The sequence below is a fragment of the Triticum aestivum genome, chromosome 3D (assembly GCF_018294505.1).
Source record: "Triticum aestivum cultivar Chinese Spring chromosome 3D, IWGSC CS RefSeq v2.1, whole genome shotgun sequence".
NCBI classification, from domain to species: Eukaryota; Viridiplantae; Streptophyta; class Magnoliopsida; order Poales; family Poaceae; genus Triticum; species Triticum aestivum.
In genome coordinates, this window is record NC_057802.1 from 121,257,719 (window position 1) to 121,275,583 (window position 17,865).

Below are 17,865 nucleotides of genomic sequence, written 5' to 3' on the forward strand. Positions count from 1 at the left end.
ATTCCACCCATAGTGCTATATCCATGGCTCACGCTCATATATTGCGTGAAAGTTGAAAAAAGTTTGAGATTACTAAAGTATGAAACAATTGCTTGGCTTGTCATCGGGGTTGTGCATGATGAGAGCATTCTTGTGTGACGAAAATGGAGCATAACCAAACTATATGATTTTGTAGGGATGAACTTTCTTTGGCCATGTTATTTTGAGAAGACATAATTGCTTAGTTAGTATGCTTGAAGTATTATTACTTTTATGTCAATATTAAACTTTTATCTTGAATCTTTCGGATCTGAATATTCATGCCACAAATAAGAGAATTACATTGAAAATTATGCCAAGTAGCATTCACATCGAAAATTCTGTTTTTATCATTTACCTACTCGAGGACGAGCAGGAATTAAGCTTGGGGATGCTTGATACGTCTCCAGTGTATCTATAATTTTTGATTGTTCCATGCTATTATATATTCTGTTTTGGATGTTTAATGGGCTTTATTATACACTTTTATATTATTTTTGGGACTAACCTGTTAACCGGAGGCCCAGACCGAATTGCTGTTTTTTGCCTATTTCAGTGTTTCGAAAGAAAAGGATATCAAACGGAGTCCAAACGGAATGAAACCTTCGGGAACGTGATTTTTGGAACAAACGTGATCCAGAGGACTTGGAGTGGACGTCAAGCAATCAACGAGGAGGCCACGAGGCAGGGGGCGCGCCAACCCCCCTGGGCGCGCCCTCCACCCTCGTGGGCCCCTCGTAGCTCTCCTGACCGACCTCTTTCGCCTATATATACTCATATAGCCTGGAAACATCATATACGGAGCCAAAACCCTATTTTCACCGCCGCAACCTTCTGTACCCGTGAGATCCCATCTTGGGGCCTTTTCCGGCGCTCCGCCGAAGGGGGCATTGATCACGGAGGGCTTCTACATCAACACCATAGCCTCTCAGATGATGTGTGAGTTGTTTACCTCAGACCTTCGGGTCCATAGTTATTTGCTAGATGGCTTCTTCTCTCTCTTTGGATCTCAATACAAAGTTCTCCTTGATTCTCTTGGAGATCTATTTGATGTAACTCTTCTTTTTGCGGTGTGTTTGTCGAGATCCGATGAATTGTGGGTTTATGACCCAGATTATCTATGAACAATATTTGAATCTCCTCTGAATTCTTTTATGCATGATTGGTTATTTTTGCAAGTCTCTTCGAATTATCAGTTTGGTTTGGCCTACTAGATTGGTCTTTCTTGCAATGGGAGAAGTGCTTAGCTTTGGGTTCAATCTTGCAGTGCTCGATCCCAGTGACAGTAGGGGAAACGGCACGTATTGTATTGTTGCCATCGAGGATAAAAAGATGGGGTTTATATCATATTGCATGAGTTTATCCCTCTACATCATGTCATCTTGCTTAAAGAATTACTCTGTTCTTATGAACTTAATACTCTAGATGCATGCTGGATAGCGGTCGATGTGTGGAGTAATAGTAGTAGATGCAGGCAGGAGTCGGTCTACTTGTCACGGACGTGATGCCTATATACATGATCATACCTAGATATTCTCATAACTATGCTCAATTCTATCAATTGCTCGACAGTAATTTGTTTACCCACCGTAATACTTATGCTATCTTGAGAGAAGCCACTAGTGAAACCTATGGCCCCCGGGTCTATTCTCCATCATATTAATCTTCCGTCAACAAGCTATTTCTATTACCGTTTGTTTTGCTTTCTTTACTTTTAGTCTTTATCATAAAAATACCAAAAATATTATCTTATCATCTCTATCAGATCTCACTTTTGCAAGTGGCCGTGAAGGGATTGACAACCCCTTTATCGCATTGGTTGTAAGGTTCTTATTTGTTTGTGTAGGTGCGTGGGACTTGAGTGTGGTCTCCTACTGGATTGATACCTTGGTTCTCAAAAACTGAGGAAAATACTTACGCTACTTTACTGCATCACCCTTTCCTCTTCAAGGGAAAACCAACGCAGTGCTCAAGAGGTAGCAAAGCGCAGCCCACAATTAGGAGAGAGGTTCATATGCATGCTCCAATATGATGAATGAGGAGTGCTACACATGTTCTATGCTATTTTACCTCAGAGAGAGCTGCAGGAGTGATTAGCTAGATAGAATGAGTTTAAAGATGATGATGTGCTACACTATGACTATGATGATTAAATAGCTAGTGTTGGTGGTAATGACTATGATTATTATTATTAGCTAGTGTTGGTGGTGATTAGATAGCTACACTATGACTATGATGATTAAATAGTGTTGGTGGTAATGACTATGATGATTATTAGCTAGTGTTGTTAGTGATGATATGATGCAAGAGTTTTTATATTAATATGATGATGATGATGATGATGATGATGATGATGAGTTATTATATTATTGGGTGAAAGAACCGTGGATTAGTTTCAAGTGGATGGATCCTAAGTGATAATCCATGACTTGGTCACTTAGGATCCATCCATTTGAAACTAATCCGCGGTTCTTTCACCTAGTGATTTAATAACTCATTATAATGTAAAAACAATCTCTAAATTGCTACTATGTGAAAACTTGTATAAATTTATATGAATACGACATAAAATAAAAAAGAAATAGAATACGAAATAATAGTAGTAGCGCGGGCAGTGAGACGCGCTACTAGTAATTACCAGTAGCACCTCCCGCAGGACGCGCTACTACTAAGTAGATATAGCAGTAGCGCGTGTCAACAAACGCTACTACTAACCTTTAGCTGTAGCGTCGTAGCAGTAGCGCGGTTGCCCGCGCTACTGATAGGCCAAAAATCCGCGCTACTACTAGGCTTTTCCCTAGTAGTGGAGGTGGCGGCCCGCACGTCCGCACCCGCTGCCATCATCGAGGAGAAGTAGAACACGGGAGGCCGCCGTCGCTTGTATCCCATGGAGGCCACCCCGACGTGTAGCCGGCTTTTACAGCTGGTGACCTGCCCGGTCTTTATCTTAGACCATCCTGGACATACCTGTTTGGGCTCCACAGAAGCACCTTCCCCTCTGGCTGAAGCACCCTCTTTGCCACATCGATGAGCGGCGTAACCGGACATAGGGAAGATACAGGGAAAGGATGAGGAGGAATATACGGGGTCTGGTGGGCCAGCGTGGGCCGGGTCCGACGTGGCAGGCGTGCCCGGACGCGCCCGAGCGCCCCTGTATCTGCCCCATATTTGTGCTGGATATAAGGGGTGCCGGTCAGTCCGGGCGTTTGAGGGTCGTTTGAGGCGTACGTCTGGGTCAAAATTTTGCGACCACACAGTACCGGGCAGCCTGCCCGGATGTATGAGGCGGGTTTGAGGCGCCCGGCTATAGATGCTCTTAGGCAGCAAATGGCAGAGTATACAGGGGACTGTTTAAAGTACTTCAGGTGCAATATATGCCAGTTCCAACAGTTAATTTTGGCCTAGAACGAAAAAATGAGGATTGTAGAATAGAAAACAACACAGACTGCGATTCAGTTAAAAATCTGGTATTCAGCAAACTTCTGTTTGTTAGGAGTTCCAGCAGTAAGAGGGTACATTTTTTTCGATACGGACAAGAGGGTACATTTTGGTTGTCGAGATTTAAGAGATGATATTTTTTCAGGATGGGAATGGGCCAGCCTGCTCTGGCTCAGACCTGGTCCTGTTGGCCCTCTATTCTGTTCGAGGACATGGAGCCGTCCCAATGGTCCAATACTGAGTGACAAGATTGCACAATAATAAAGAGAATTAGTCCAACCGCATTATTTCAACTAGCAGTATTTAGCTATTGGGAATTTTAGCAAGTTAAGATATTCAGTTTTTTTAAGGAATCCATTTTGGCTTCTACCATGAATCGTTTGCATTATAAGGTTGGCCAATAGTTTGAAAATTTCATATAAACACAACGGACATGTGCATTATAATGACATGCTACAACCTTGGGCAACTAACTTTGGGTCGGCCCGCTTGTCCTGGTGGGCCAGTGATGACCGGCTCCTCTGACCCAATTTTCTTATGAAGCCGACCTAGAGGACCCATCAACCTTGAAAATATGGGCATGGCCAATATCCCAATGGTTAACGTTGGCCCGTTCCCGTCGTGAAGAATACCCATCACATAAACATGCAATCAGGCACACCACCACCATCCCCTCAAAAGAAAAGAAAAAGGCACACCACCACCAGATTAATTGCATAGGATACGTCCTTAGTGGATCCTCGTTCAGCCGGATGCGGCTTTGAGACTTGTACTCTTTTTTGTTTTTACTTTGCTCCTTTTGTGAGCAGTACTTTGCACTTCAGACTTTGTTACTGTCGTTTTTTTAATAACTAGCACAAATGCCCGTGCGTTGCAACGGGTACACAATAAATAAACTTGTTCATAGAAATTTTAAATAAAAAATCAAACAACTTTGCAAGGAGCAAAACATTATTAGAAGTATTGAAAAGTGCATTTTCTATGCCATGTTGAAAGATCAATCTCATAATTCACAAAGAAATGTTTTCTAATAATTAGTTCATAATGAAACACATAAAAAATCTGTCAATTTTCTAGATAAAACAAACAGGCAGTATGGGTGCAAAGTTGCAGGTTGAGCATCACCAGCATATTCTGAAGTTGTTGATGGAACATCATGTATCTAGATGTTGCTGAGGAAGAGTATCACTATGTAAGCCATCATATTCCTTTGTTTATACGGGAACCAAGGATAAGAGCAGTAGTATGATGAGAGAGGGGAAAGAAAAGGCTTCCATGAAAACGTAATACAATTTACATTGACCAAAAAGCAACAGAATATCACTACATCAGATCGTAGTATGTGCCAACACAATCTTTACCTTCTTGGTGCATCTAATCAGCATTCTATGGATTTCAATTATAATTCATGATCCAAAACTTATGTTAGGAGATGTGCATTAGTTATTTCAGTTTATCATAGCAAAAAACCAGCAGCTAAAGGCAAAACAACGTGAAGCCAACATCTTCCTAATAAATAGAAACTTATGAGTGTTTGAACATGATGGAACTACGGAACCTTACAAGATAAGCTTCTAATTTTTTTATGTACGCTTAAGAGTGTAAGGTTAATCAAAACATATCAGATATGTTGATTGGAATGAAAATATATTGTGAAGAATGAAAACACATCAGATATAGTATCTATCACGATGGGAAAACCCACAAGCACATAAATCACATCCATGCACTAAGTGACCACGGGAGGCTGGGGGTTATCCTCCTCCTCCAGAAAAAATACCTTGGTGTGCATGGCCATGATTTGCTCGTGGTCTTTTCCTGTTGCTCAGGTCGAGATCATTGTCCTTGTTGTGATCCAGGCTCGACGGTGCCTCTTTCCCATTTGACACCTCAACACCAATACCTAGTCCTCCTTATCCATCTCCTCCCTGCCACTATCAACATCGCCGATTAGCCAAGTGAGCAAGATTTTGATTTTGAAGTTGGGTTGGGATTGAGCATTGGCGGCTATCCCAGTCGACTGATCTATAATTCCATATACACAACTAAGATTGTCATGTGATGCTGCTTGTCCCTGCAGTTGATCCCATTATAGTACAGAATCTTCGTGTACTCTTCCCCGTTCGCATCCCTCCATCTAACACCAACTATGCATGACAACAGAACACACTTACATTAGTTTTTTAGTCAAAACATAAGAAATTCCAACTATGAGACAAAGAGAAGAGCATAAACCCGGGGATCGGCCTCAAGGCCGCGGAGCTTATGGAGATTGTATTTTTTTCCTTCACCTGTAATGCAGGAAAAAAATCAGTTCGTTCATATATACACCAAGGCTTGCTCACGTTTCATCATGGGATATTATTTTCTTTCGATGCTCATATGTGCTTACGGATTATAGAAATCAAAAAGAGCTTCAGGGCGTCAATTCATTGATGCAGACCGAACAGGCAGACGACCAAACAATACATTAAGCAACAGTACAAATAAATAGTGAAAAAGCAAAACATATACAGGGATATTGGCCAAAAAGCAAGTGAAACAATTTACACTACTTCAACTCCACATATTGGTTGTGAAAATGCAGACCAAACCGTACAAATTCCATTCTAATATACAACTGAAAAAGAAAGGATTTTCAAACCATACAGATACACTACTGCATTACTCCAGTTCATATAAATACTGCAACACTCATCTTGTTGAACAAATGATCTTTGGTATATCCATCATAGATATGGACTTTATTTCTGGTGGAGAAGTACAGGAGTTTGCTGGTAAGGTCCGAGAAGAACAGCCGATCGACAGAGACTCAGAGAGGCGGACCAGTGGCGCAATCGGAGGGCTGCTGGCGGAGACCTGGGCGTGGGCTAGTGGACGTGAGATACAGTTCAAGTCCTTCACCTTGTAAATCTTTGGCGGAGGTTCCTTGAGAGCTGCTTGCACAAACATAAATCAGCCTGAACAATCCCTTTTTTGTATTGAGCAGGAAAGCGAAAACAATAGCCAGGTCAATCTTAGAAAGTTGATTTCACACCCGGGGCAAAAGCATGGAGACAGGTCTGAAAATCGATCTCAAAGTTGCGACACCAATAGCGATGACGTGCAGGTCGATCCGGGTGTGCCTTTGTGTTGGTTTTTTGCCCTAGCCGATCGGACAACCACCTCATAGGTCCACGTCTTCTATTTCAATACAGTGCTTCTGTTGGGAATCGTACATAATTTTAAAATTTTCCTACGCTCACCAAGATGCATCTATGGAGTCTACTAGTAACGAGGGGAAGGGAGTGCATCTACATACCATTGTAGATCGCGAGCGGAAGCGTTCCAATGAACGTGGATGACGGAGTCGTACTCGCCGTGATCCAAATCACCGATGACCGAGTGCCGAACGTACAGCACCTCCGCGTTCAACACACGTACGGTGCAGCAACGTCTCCTCCTTCTTGATCCAGCAAGGGGGGAGGAGAGGTTGATGGAGATCCAACAGCACGACGGCGTGGTGGTGGAAGTAGCGGGTCTCCGGCAGGGCTTCGCCGAGCTTCTGCGAGAGAGAGAGAGGTGTTGCAGGGGAGGAGGGAGGCGCCAAAGGCTGTAGTATGCTGCCCTCCCTCCCCCCCTTTATATAGGCCCCCTGGGGGGTGCGCAGCCCTAGGAGATGGGATCTCCAAGGGGGGGGCGGCGGCCAAGGGGGGAAGGGGTTGCCTTGCCCCCCAAGGCAAGGGGGAACTCCCCCCCTAGGGTTCCCAACCCTAGGCGCATGGGGGGGAGGCCCAAGGAGGCGCCCCAGCCCACTAGGGGCTGGTTCCCCTCCACTTTCAGCCCACGGGGCCCTCCGGGACAGGTGGCCCCACCCGGTGGACCCCCGGGACCCTTCCGGTGGTCCCGGTACAATACCGATAACCCCCGAAACTTTCCCGGTGGCCGAAACTGGACTTCCTATATATAATTCTTCACCTCCGGACCATTCCGGAACCTCTCGTGACGTCCGGGATCTCATCCGGGACTCCGAACAACTTTCGGGTTTCCGCATACATATATCTCTACAACCCTAGCGTCACCGGACCTTAAGTGTGTAGACCCTACGGGTTCGGGAGACATGCAGACATGACCGAGACGCCTCTCCGGTCAATAACCAACAGCGGGATCTGGATACCCATGTTGGCTCCCACATGTTCCACGATGATATCATCGGGTGAACCACGGTGTCGAGGATTCAATCAATCCGTATGCAATTCCCTTTGTCAATCGGTATGTTACTTGCCCGAGATTCGATCGTCGGTATCCCAATACCTTGTTCAATCTCGTTACCGGCAAGTCTCTTTACTCGTACCGCAATGCATGATCCCGTGACTAACGCCTTAGTCACATTGAGCTCATTATGATGATGCATTACCGAGTGGGCCCAGAGATACCTCTCCGTCACACGGAGTGACAAATCCCAGTCTCGATCCGTGCCAACCCAACAGACACTTTCGGAGATACCCGTAATGCACCTTTATAGTCACCCAGTTACGTTGTGACGTTTGGCACACCCAAAGCACTCCTACGGTATCCGGGAGTTGCACGATCTCATGGTCTAAGGAAAAGATACTTGACATTGGAAAAGCTCTAGCAAACGAAACTACACGATCTTTTATGCTATGCTTAAGTTGGGTCTTGTCCATCACATCATTCTCCTAATGATGTGATCCCGTTATCAATGACATCCTATGTCCATAGTCAGGAAACCATGACTATCTGTTGATCAACGAGCTAGTCAACTAGAGGCTTACTAGGGACAGGTTGTGGTCTATGTATTCACACATGTATTACGATTTCCGGACAATACAATTATAGCATGAATAATAGACTATTATCATGAACACAGAAATATAATAATAACCATTTATTATTGCCTCTAGGGCATATTTCCAACAGTCTCCCACTTGCACTAGAGTCAATAATCTAGTTACATTGTGATGAATCGAACACCCATTGCGTCCTGGTGTTGATCATGTTTTGCCCTAGGGAGAGGTTTAGTCAACGGATCTGCTACATTCAGGTCCGTGTGTACTTTACAAATATCTATGTCTCCATTTTGAACACTTTCACGAATGGAGTTGAAGCGACGCTTGATATGCCTGGTCTTCCTGTGAAACCTGGGCTCCTTCGCAAGGGCAATAGCTCCAGTGTTGTCACAGAAGAGAGTCATCGGGCCCGACGCATTGGGAATCACCCCTAGGTCGGTAATGAACTCCTTCATCCAGACTGCTTCCTGTGCTGCCTCCGAGGCTGCCATGTATTCCGCTTCACATGTAGATCCCGCCACGACGCTTTGCTTGCAACTGCACCAGCTTACTGCTCCTCTATTCAAAATATACACGTATCCGGTCTGTGACTTCGAGTCATCCGGATCTGTGTCGAAGCTAGCGTCGACGTAACCCTTTACGACGAGCTCTTCGTCACCTCCATAAACGAGAAACATATCCTTAGTCCTCTTCAGGTACTTCAGGATATTCTTGACCGCTGTCCAGTGTTCCTTGCCGGGATTACTTTGGTACCTTCCTACCAAACTTACGGCAAGGTTTACATCAGGTCTGGTACACAGCATGGCATACATAATAGACCCTATGGCCGAGGCATAGGGGATGACACTCATCTCTTCTATATCTTCTGCCGTGGTCGGGCATTGAGCCGTGCTCAATTGCACACCTTGCAATACAGGCAAGAACCCCTTCTTGGACTGATCCATACTGAACTTCTTCAATATCTTGTCAAGGTATGTACTCTGTGAAAGACCAATGAGGCGTCTTGATCTATCTCTATAGATCTTGATGCCTAATATATAAGCAGCTTCTCCAAGGTCCTTCATTGAAAAACACTTATTCAAATAGGCCTTTATACTTTCCAAGAATTCTATATCATTTCCCATCAATAATATGTCATCCACATATAATATGAGAAATGCTACAGAGCTCCCACTCACTTTCTTGTAAACACAGGCTTCTCCATAAGTCTGTGTAAACCCAAACGCTTTGATCATCTCATCAAAGCGAATGTTCCAACTCCGAGATGCTTGCACCAGCCCATAGATTGAGCGCTGGAGCTTGCATACTTTGTTAGCATTCTTAGGATCGACAAAACCTTCCGGCTGCATCATATACAACTCTTCCTTAAGGAAGCCGTTAAGGAATGCCGTTTTGACGTCCATCTGCCATATCTCATAATCATAGTATGCGGCAATTGCTAACATGATTCGGACGGACTTCAGCTTCGCTACGGGTGAGAAAGTCTCATCGTAGTCAACCCCTTGAACTTGTCGATAACCCTTAGCGACAAGTCGAGCTTTGTAGATGGTCACATTACCATCCGCGTCCGTCTTCTTCTTAAAGATCCATTTGTTTTCTATGGCTCGCCGCTCATCGGGCAAGTCAGTCAAAGTCCATACTTTGTTTTCATACATGGATTCTATCTCGGATTTCATGGCTTCTAGCCATTTGTCGGAATCCGGGCCCGCCATCGCTTCTTCATAGTTCGAAGGTTCACCGTTGTCTAACAACATGATTTCCAGGACAGGGTTGCCGTACCACTCTGGTGCGGAACGTGTCCTTGTGGACCTACGAAGTTCAGTAACTTGATCTGAAGCTTCATGATCATCATCATTAACTTCCTCCCCAGTCGGTGTAGGCACCACAGGAACATTTTCCCGCGCTGCGCTACTTTCCGGTTCGGAAGGGGTGACTATCACCTCATCAAGTTCCACTTTCCTCCCACTCAATTCTTTCGAGAGAAACTCCTTCTCTAGAAAGGACCCGTTCTTGGCAACGAAGATCTTGCCTTCGGATCTGAGGTAGAAGGTATACCCAATAGTTTCCTTAGGGTATCCTATGAAGACGCATTTTTCCGATTTGGGTTCGAGCTTTTCAGGTTGAAGTTTCTTGACATAAGCATCGCATCCCCAAACTTTTAGAAACGACAGCTTAGGTTTCTTCCCAAACCATAATTCATACGGTGTCGTCTCAACGGATTTAGACGGTGCCCTATTTAAAGTGAATGCGGCAGTCTCTAAAGCATAACCCCAAAATGAGAGCGGTAAATCGGTAAGAGACATCATAGATCGCACCATATCCAATAGAGTGCGATTACGACGTTCGGACACACCATTTCTCTGAGGTGTTCCAGGCGGCGTGAGTTGTGAAACTATTCCACATTTCCTTAAGTGTGTACCAAATTCGTGACTTAAATATTCTCCACCACGATCTGATCGTAAGAATTTTATTTTCCTGTCACGTTGATTCTCGACTTCACTCTGAAATTCCTTGAACTTTTCAAAGGTTTCAGACTTGTGTTTCATTAGGTAGACATACCCATATCTACTTAAATCATCAGTGAGAGTGAGAACATAACGATATCCTCCGCGAGCCTCAACACTCATTGGACCGCACACATCGGTATGTATGATTTCCAATAAGTTGGTTGCTCGCTCCATTGTTCCGGAGAACGGAGTCTTGGTCATCTTACCCATGAGGCATGGTTCGCACGTGTCAAATGATTCGTAATCAAGAGACTCCAAAAGTCCATCTGCATGGAGCTTCTTCATGCGCTTGACACCAATGTGACCAAGGCGGCAGTGCCACAAGTATGTGGGACTATCGTTATCAACTTTACATCTTTTGGTATTCACACTATGAACATGTGTAACATCACGTTCGAGATTCATCAAAAATAAACCATTGACCAGCGGGGCATGACCATAAAACATATCTCTCAAATAAATAGAACAACCATTATTCTCAGATTTAAATGAGTAGCCATCTCGAATTAAACGAGATCCAGATACAATGTTCATGCTCAAAGCTGGCACTAAATAACAATTATTGAGGTTTATAACTAATCCCGTGGGTAGATGCAGAGGTAGCGTGCCGACGGCGATCACATCGACCTTGGAACCATTCCCGACGCGCATCGTCACCTCGTCTTTTGCCAGTCTCCGTTTATTCCGTAGTTCCTGATTTGAGTTACAAATATGAGCAACCGCACCGGTATCAAATACCCAGGAGCTACTACGAGTACTGGTAAGGTACACATCAATTACTTGTATATCACATATACCTTGGGTGTTGCCGGCCTTCTTCTTGTCCGCTAAATATTTGGGGCAGTTCCGCTTCCAGTGACCACTTCCCTTGCAATAAAAGCACTCAGTCTCGGGCTTGGGTCCATTCTTTGACTTCTTCCCGGTAACTGGCTTACCGGGCGCGGCAACTCCCTTGCCGTCCTTCTTGAAGTTCTTCTTACCCTTGCCCTTTTTGAACTTAGTGGTTTTATTCACCATCAACACTTGATGTTCTTTTCTGATCTCCCCTTCCGCTGATTTCAGCATTGAATATACCTCGGGAATGGTCTTTTCCATCCCCTGCATATTGTAGTTCATCACAAAGCTCTTGTAGCTTGGTGGAAGCGACTGGAGGATTCTGTCAATGACCGCGTCATCCGGGAGATTAACTCCCAGCTGAGACAAGCGGTTGTGCAACCCAGACATTCTGAGTATGTGCTCACTAACAGAACTGTTCTCCTCCATTTTACAGCTGAAGAACTTGTCGGAGACTTCATATCTCTCGACCCGGGCATGAGCTTGAAAAACCAGTTTCAGCTCCTCGAACATCTCATATGCTCCATGTTTCTCAAAACGCTTTTGGAGACCCGGTTCTAAGCTGTAAAGCATGCCGCACTGAACGAGGGAGTAATCATCAGCACGCTGCTGCCAAGCGTTCATAACGTCTTGGTTCTCAGGGATTGGTGCTTCACCTAGCGGTGCTTCTAAGACATAATCTTTCTTGGCAACTATGAGGATGAGCCTCAGGTTCCGGACCCAGTCCGTATAGTTGCTGCCATCATCTTTCAGCTTGGTTTTCTCTAGGAACGCGTTGAAATTGAGGACAACGTGGGCCATTTGATCTACAATACATAGTGTAAAGATTTTAGACTAAGTTCATGATAATTAAGTTCATATAATCAAATTATTTAATGAACTCCCACTCAGATAGACATCCCTCTAGTCATCTAAGTGAAACATGATCCGAGCTCAACTAGGCCGTGTCCGATCATCACGTGAGACGGACTAGTCAAGATCGGTGAACATCTCCATGTTGATCGTATCTTCTATACGACTCATGCTCGACCTTTCGGTCCTCCGTGTTCCGAGGCCATGTCTGTACATGCTAGGCTCGTCAAGTCAACCTAAGTGTATTGCGTGTGTTCCGAGGCCATGTCTGTACATGCTAGGCTCGTCAACACCCGTTGTATTCGAACGTAAGAATCTATCACACCCGATCATCACGTGGTGCTTCGAAACGACGAACCTTCGCAACGGTGCACAGTTAGGGTGAACACTTTCTTGAAATTATTATAAGGGATCATCCTACTTGCTACCGTCGTTCTAAGCAAATAAGATGCAAAAACATGATAAACATCACATGCAATCAAATAGTGACATGATATGGCCAATATCATCATGCTCCTTTGATCTCCATCTTCGGGGCACCATGATCATCTTCGTCACCGGCATGACACCATGATCTCCATCATCATGATCTCCATCATTGTGTCTTCATGAAGTCGTCACGCCAACGATTACTTCTACTTGTATGGCTAACGCGTTTAGCAACAAAGTAAAGTAAATTACATGGCGTTATTCAATGACACGCAGGTCATGCAAAATAATAAAGACAACTCCTATGGCTCCTGCCGGTTGTCATACTCATCGACATGCAAGTCGTGATTCCTATTACAAGAATATGATCAATCTCATACATCACATATATCATTCATCACATCTTCTGGCCATATCACATCACATAGCACTTGCTGCAAAAACAAGTTAGACGTCCTCTAATTGTTGTTGCAAGTTTTTACGTGGTTTGTAGGTTTCTAGCAAGAACGTTTCTTACCTACGTATGACCACAACGTGATTTGCCAATTTCTATTTACCCTTCATAAGGACCCTTTTCATCGAATCCGTTCCGACTAAAGTAGGAGAGACAGACACCCGCTAGCCACCTTATGCAACTAGTGCATGTCAGTCGGTGGAACCTGTCTCACGTAAGCGTACGTGTAAGGTCGGTCCGGGCCGCTTCATCCTACAATGCCGCCGAAACAAGAAACGACTAGTAGCGGCAAGAAGAATTGGCAAACTCAACGCCCACAACTTCTTTGTGTTCTACTCGTGCATAGTAACTACGCATAGGCCTGGCTCATGATGCCACTGTTGGTAATCGTAGCATAATTTTAAAATTTTCCTACGCTCACCAAGATGCATCTATGGAGTCTACTAGCAACGAGGGGAAGGGAGTGCATCTACATACCGTTGTAGATCGCGAGCGGAAGCGTTCCAATGAACGTGGATGACGGAGTCGTACTCGCCGTGATCCAAATCACCGATGACCGAGTGCCGAACGTACAGCACCTCCGCGTTCAACACACGTACGGTGCAGCGACGTCTCCTCCTTCTTGATCCAGCAAGGGGGGAGGAGAGGTTGATGGAGATCCAACAGCACGACGGCGTGGTGGTGGATGTAGCGGGTCTCCGGCAGGGCTTCGCCGAGCTTCTGCGAGAGAGAGAGAGGTGTTGCAGGGGAGGAGGGAGGCGCCAAAGGCTGTAGTATGCTGCCCTCCCTCCCCCCCCTTTATATAGGCCCCCTGGGGGGGTGCGCAGCCCTAGGAGATGGGATCTCCAAGGGGGGGGGCGGCGGCCAAGGGGGAAAGGGGTTGCCTTGCCCCCCAAGGCAAGGGGGAACTCCCCCCCCTAGGGTTCCCAACCCTAGGCGCATGGGGGGGAGGCCCAAGGAGGCGCCCCAGCCCACTAGGGGCTGGTTCCCCTCCACTTTCAGCCCACGGGGCCCTCCGGGACAGGTGGCCCCACCCGGTGGACCCCCGGGACCCTTCCGGTGGTCCCGGTACAATACCGATAACCCCCGAAACTTTCCCGGTGGCCGAAACAGGACTTCCTATATATAATTCTTCACCTCCGGACCATTCCGGAACCTCTCGTGACGTCCGGGATCTCATCCGGGACTCCGAACAACTTTCGGGTTTCCGCATACATATATCTCTACAACCCTAGCGTCACCGGACCTTAAGTGTGTAGACCCTACGGGTTCGGGAGACATGCAGACATGACCGAGACGCCTCTCCGGTCAATAACCAACAGCGGGATCTGGATACCCATGTTGGCTCCCACATGTTCCACGATGATATCATCGGGTGAACCACGGTGTCGAGGATTCAATCAATCCGTATGCAATTCCCTTTGTCAATCGGTATGTTACTTGCCCGAGATTCGATCGTCGGTATCCCAATACCTTGTTCAATCTCGTTACCGGCAAGTCTCTTTACTCGTACCGCAATGCATGATCCCGTGACTAACGCCTTAGTCACATTGAGCTCATTATGATGATGCATTACCGAGTGGGCCCAGAGATACCTCTCCGTCACACGGAGTGACAAATCCCAGTCTCGATCCGTGCCAACCCAACAGACACTTTCGGAGATACCCGTAATGCACCTTTATAGTCACCCAGTTACGTTGTGACGTTTGGCACACCCAAAGCACTCCTACGGTATCCGGGAGTTGCACGATCTCATGGTCTAAGGAAAAGATACTTGACATTGGAAAAGCTCTAGCAAACAAAACTACACGATCTTTTATGCTATGCTTAAGTTGGGTCTTGTCCATCACATCATTCTCCCAATGATGTGATCCCGTTATCAATGACATCCTATGTCCATAGTCAGGAAACCATGACTATCTGTTGATCAACGAGCTAGTCAACTAGAGGCTTACTAGGGACAGGTTGTGGTCTATGTATTCACACATGTATTACGATTTCCGGACAATACACTTATAGCATGAATAATAGACTATTATCATGAACACAGAAATACAATAATAACCATTTATTATTGCCTCTAGGGCATATTTCCAACAGCTTCATCCATGTCACTACAATGCTGTCCATCTCATCATAAATTCATAATACATCTGAATATGATCAATCCCAAGGTGAAGAAGAGTTGATCCACCACATTCCTGCACCTGTAATTGGCACATTCCTCCACACATACTGCATTATCTTCAATAGTAGTATCTAGCAAAATGCAGAGACGAAAAATGATCATTTCAGAGACAACTGGGAGACCAATAATGAAATAACTAATCCGATGAGACAAAACTCTAGTTCAGTATTTGCGAAAATTCAGCAATGCATGTCCATCAACTGACGCTATCCAAATAATTCAAAGCAGTTGTAAGCATCACTATGTGCACAGCCAACAAAGACCGTAATGCAATGTTGCTGATTGAAATAACCATACAAAGACCATGCTACTATTTTGAAGTGTATGTTACACTACCAAATACAGGTATATTTATCAAAAAATGCTGTCATAAAAAAAGTTGCTTGTTACAGACAGACTGAAACAGTGAGGAACAATGCGCATTTCCACTAACTTGCACATATAGGCTACAAACTGAACCAAAAGCCAGGATTTCACTATTCTTTAGTGCACTGAAGAACAATGGAAAATGCTGAAATTTAACACCCATAAGTTCAGAGAAAAGACGTCACTCTTTCCAATAAGAGGCATATTCACATGGTGGTCTAGTAGTGCATCACGAATATTTGGAATTTTTCTGTAGTTGCTGCTGAATCAGGTTCTGCACCTCTTCAAAGGCAAATCAACGATGGACTGCAGTCATGTTATTTCATTAGACCGGTAGCACTGAGATCATTGATGAATCTTCATAACCATCATAAAGTAGACCCTCGAAAGATGTCAAGCAACAATACCAGTATCCACCAACAAAAAAAACAACACCACCAGTATCCATTGGAAATCTGAAACTATGTACCAGCGCATTGTGCATGTGAAGAAATCATACGTGTTTGTACTAACTCAAGGGATTTTTACCAGATGTTCTTGATCCTTCTTCTTTTGGGCTTCTGCTTGAAACTTTGAGGGCCTAACAGTTCAGAAGCACTTGGATCAATCTCTTCAATGGGCTTTTGTGTGCTAGCTCAAACTACCCTGCTTTTTCAGGTCCCTAATCAGTGCACGATATAGACATTAATCGAATGTTTGTGTACTTACCAACACCTTGGACTTGGGCCTTACCTCCTGGGCAGCCGAGGCGGCACCATAGCGGCCTCGTATGAAGGTTGCTACAGCATGGGTCGGAGGAGGCAGCGGAGGAGGCCTCTGGCGTTGGCTGGGACGGACAGGATGGAGGAGCAGCTTGCTGCACCCATGAAGAAGACCGGTGGTGGGGAGTTACATCCATGGGTGGTCGTCCCCGCCATGGTCGTTGGAGTGGCGGGTCCGTGGTGGTGATTGGAAGCAGCAACCATACGTCGTCATCCTCTGTCGCCGTGGGTCATCATCCCCTGTCGTGGATCATCGGAGCCACGGTTTGCAAGTGGCGAGGAGGAGCAGATCCGGGGCTGGGAGCAGCAGCCGTCGGTCGCTCGATATAGGGAGCACAAATCTGGTGCGGGCACCCAGCGCCGGCGGATGAGATCGAGTGACCAGGGGATTTGAAGATGGGGGCGACGCCGGCCACCTCCTTCTGCCGACCGGCAACAGAGCAACAGTACGGAGATACCGGGTATGCAGCCGCAGAGAAAAAGGGAATCCCAATGACTTGGGCCTCGGCTGTTGCTGCCATTGGCCTCGGCGAGATACGTAGCCGGATGAATTGCCTGTGGGAACGGTCTCGGCTTACGGCTGATCATCTTGTTGCTCCGCCTTCATCTTTCCCATCGCGTCAACCGTGGAGTATTTATGGGAGAGAGGCTAGGCAAGCACCGACCTGTGCCGGACACCCATGGGCGCGTGCGAGCTCGAAGAGAGTTTGTGTCGGAGAAGGAGACGGGCGCAGGTAGGATTGAACCACGAAGGATGTTTCTGAATCAGAGGGATGATTGGATTAAAAAAAGAAGGAGATCAGCAAAGCGGGTCTGGACCCGGCAGCTCCTCTTCGGTGGGCCCGAAGTAATAGGCACTTGGAGCGCGCTAACAGGCGGCCCAGTCTAGCGAACAATTATGCACACGACGTGATTCTCCGAATTAGTATCACCTCGTGTATATGTTTTAAATTCAAATTGAAAGCGTAAAATCACGGGAAGAAGCGTATTGTGACGGTGAACCCGACAAAGTCAATCCGTGCTTTATTATTATAATAATATTATTATTATTATATTATTATTATTTATTATTATTATTATTATTATTCACCTCCTCAGGTGGGGAGATTTAAACGGCCGAGAATGCACTAGCACAAATGCCCGTGCGTTGCAATGGGAGAAAACACTAGTTCCTATGAATCTGCCAGATCAAGGAACCATGTCGTTGGACAACGCTCGCTGATGATAA

At 45.6% G+C, this 17,865-nt stretch overlaps 1 long non-coding RNA gene across 1 annotated transcript; it reads right to left on the bottom strand.

Annotated features, from left to right (window-relative positions):
- Positions 1–15,414: 15,414 nt before the first annotated feature.
- LOC123074327 (uncharacterized) lies at positions 15,415–17,389 on the bottom strand. The gene is made up of 3 exons (XR_006435927.1): positions 16,609–17,389; positions 16,405–16,521; positions 15,415–15,581 (listed from the first exon to the last, which is right to left on the bottom strand). It is a non-coding gene; the product is annotated as an uncharacterized lncRNA (long non-coding RNA).
- Positions 17,390–17,865: the final 476 nt, after the last annotated feature.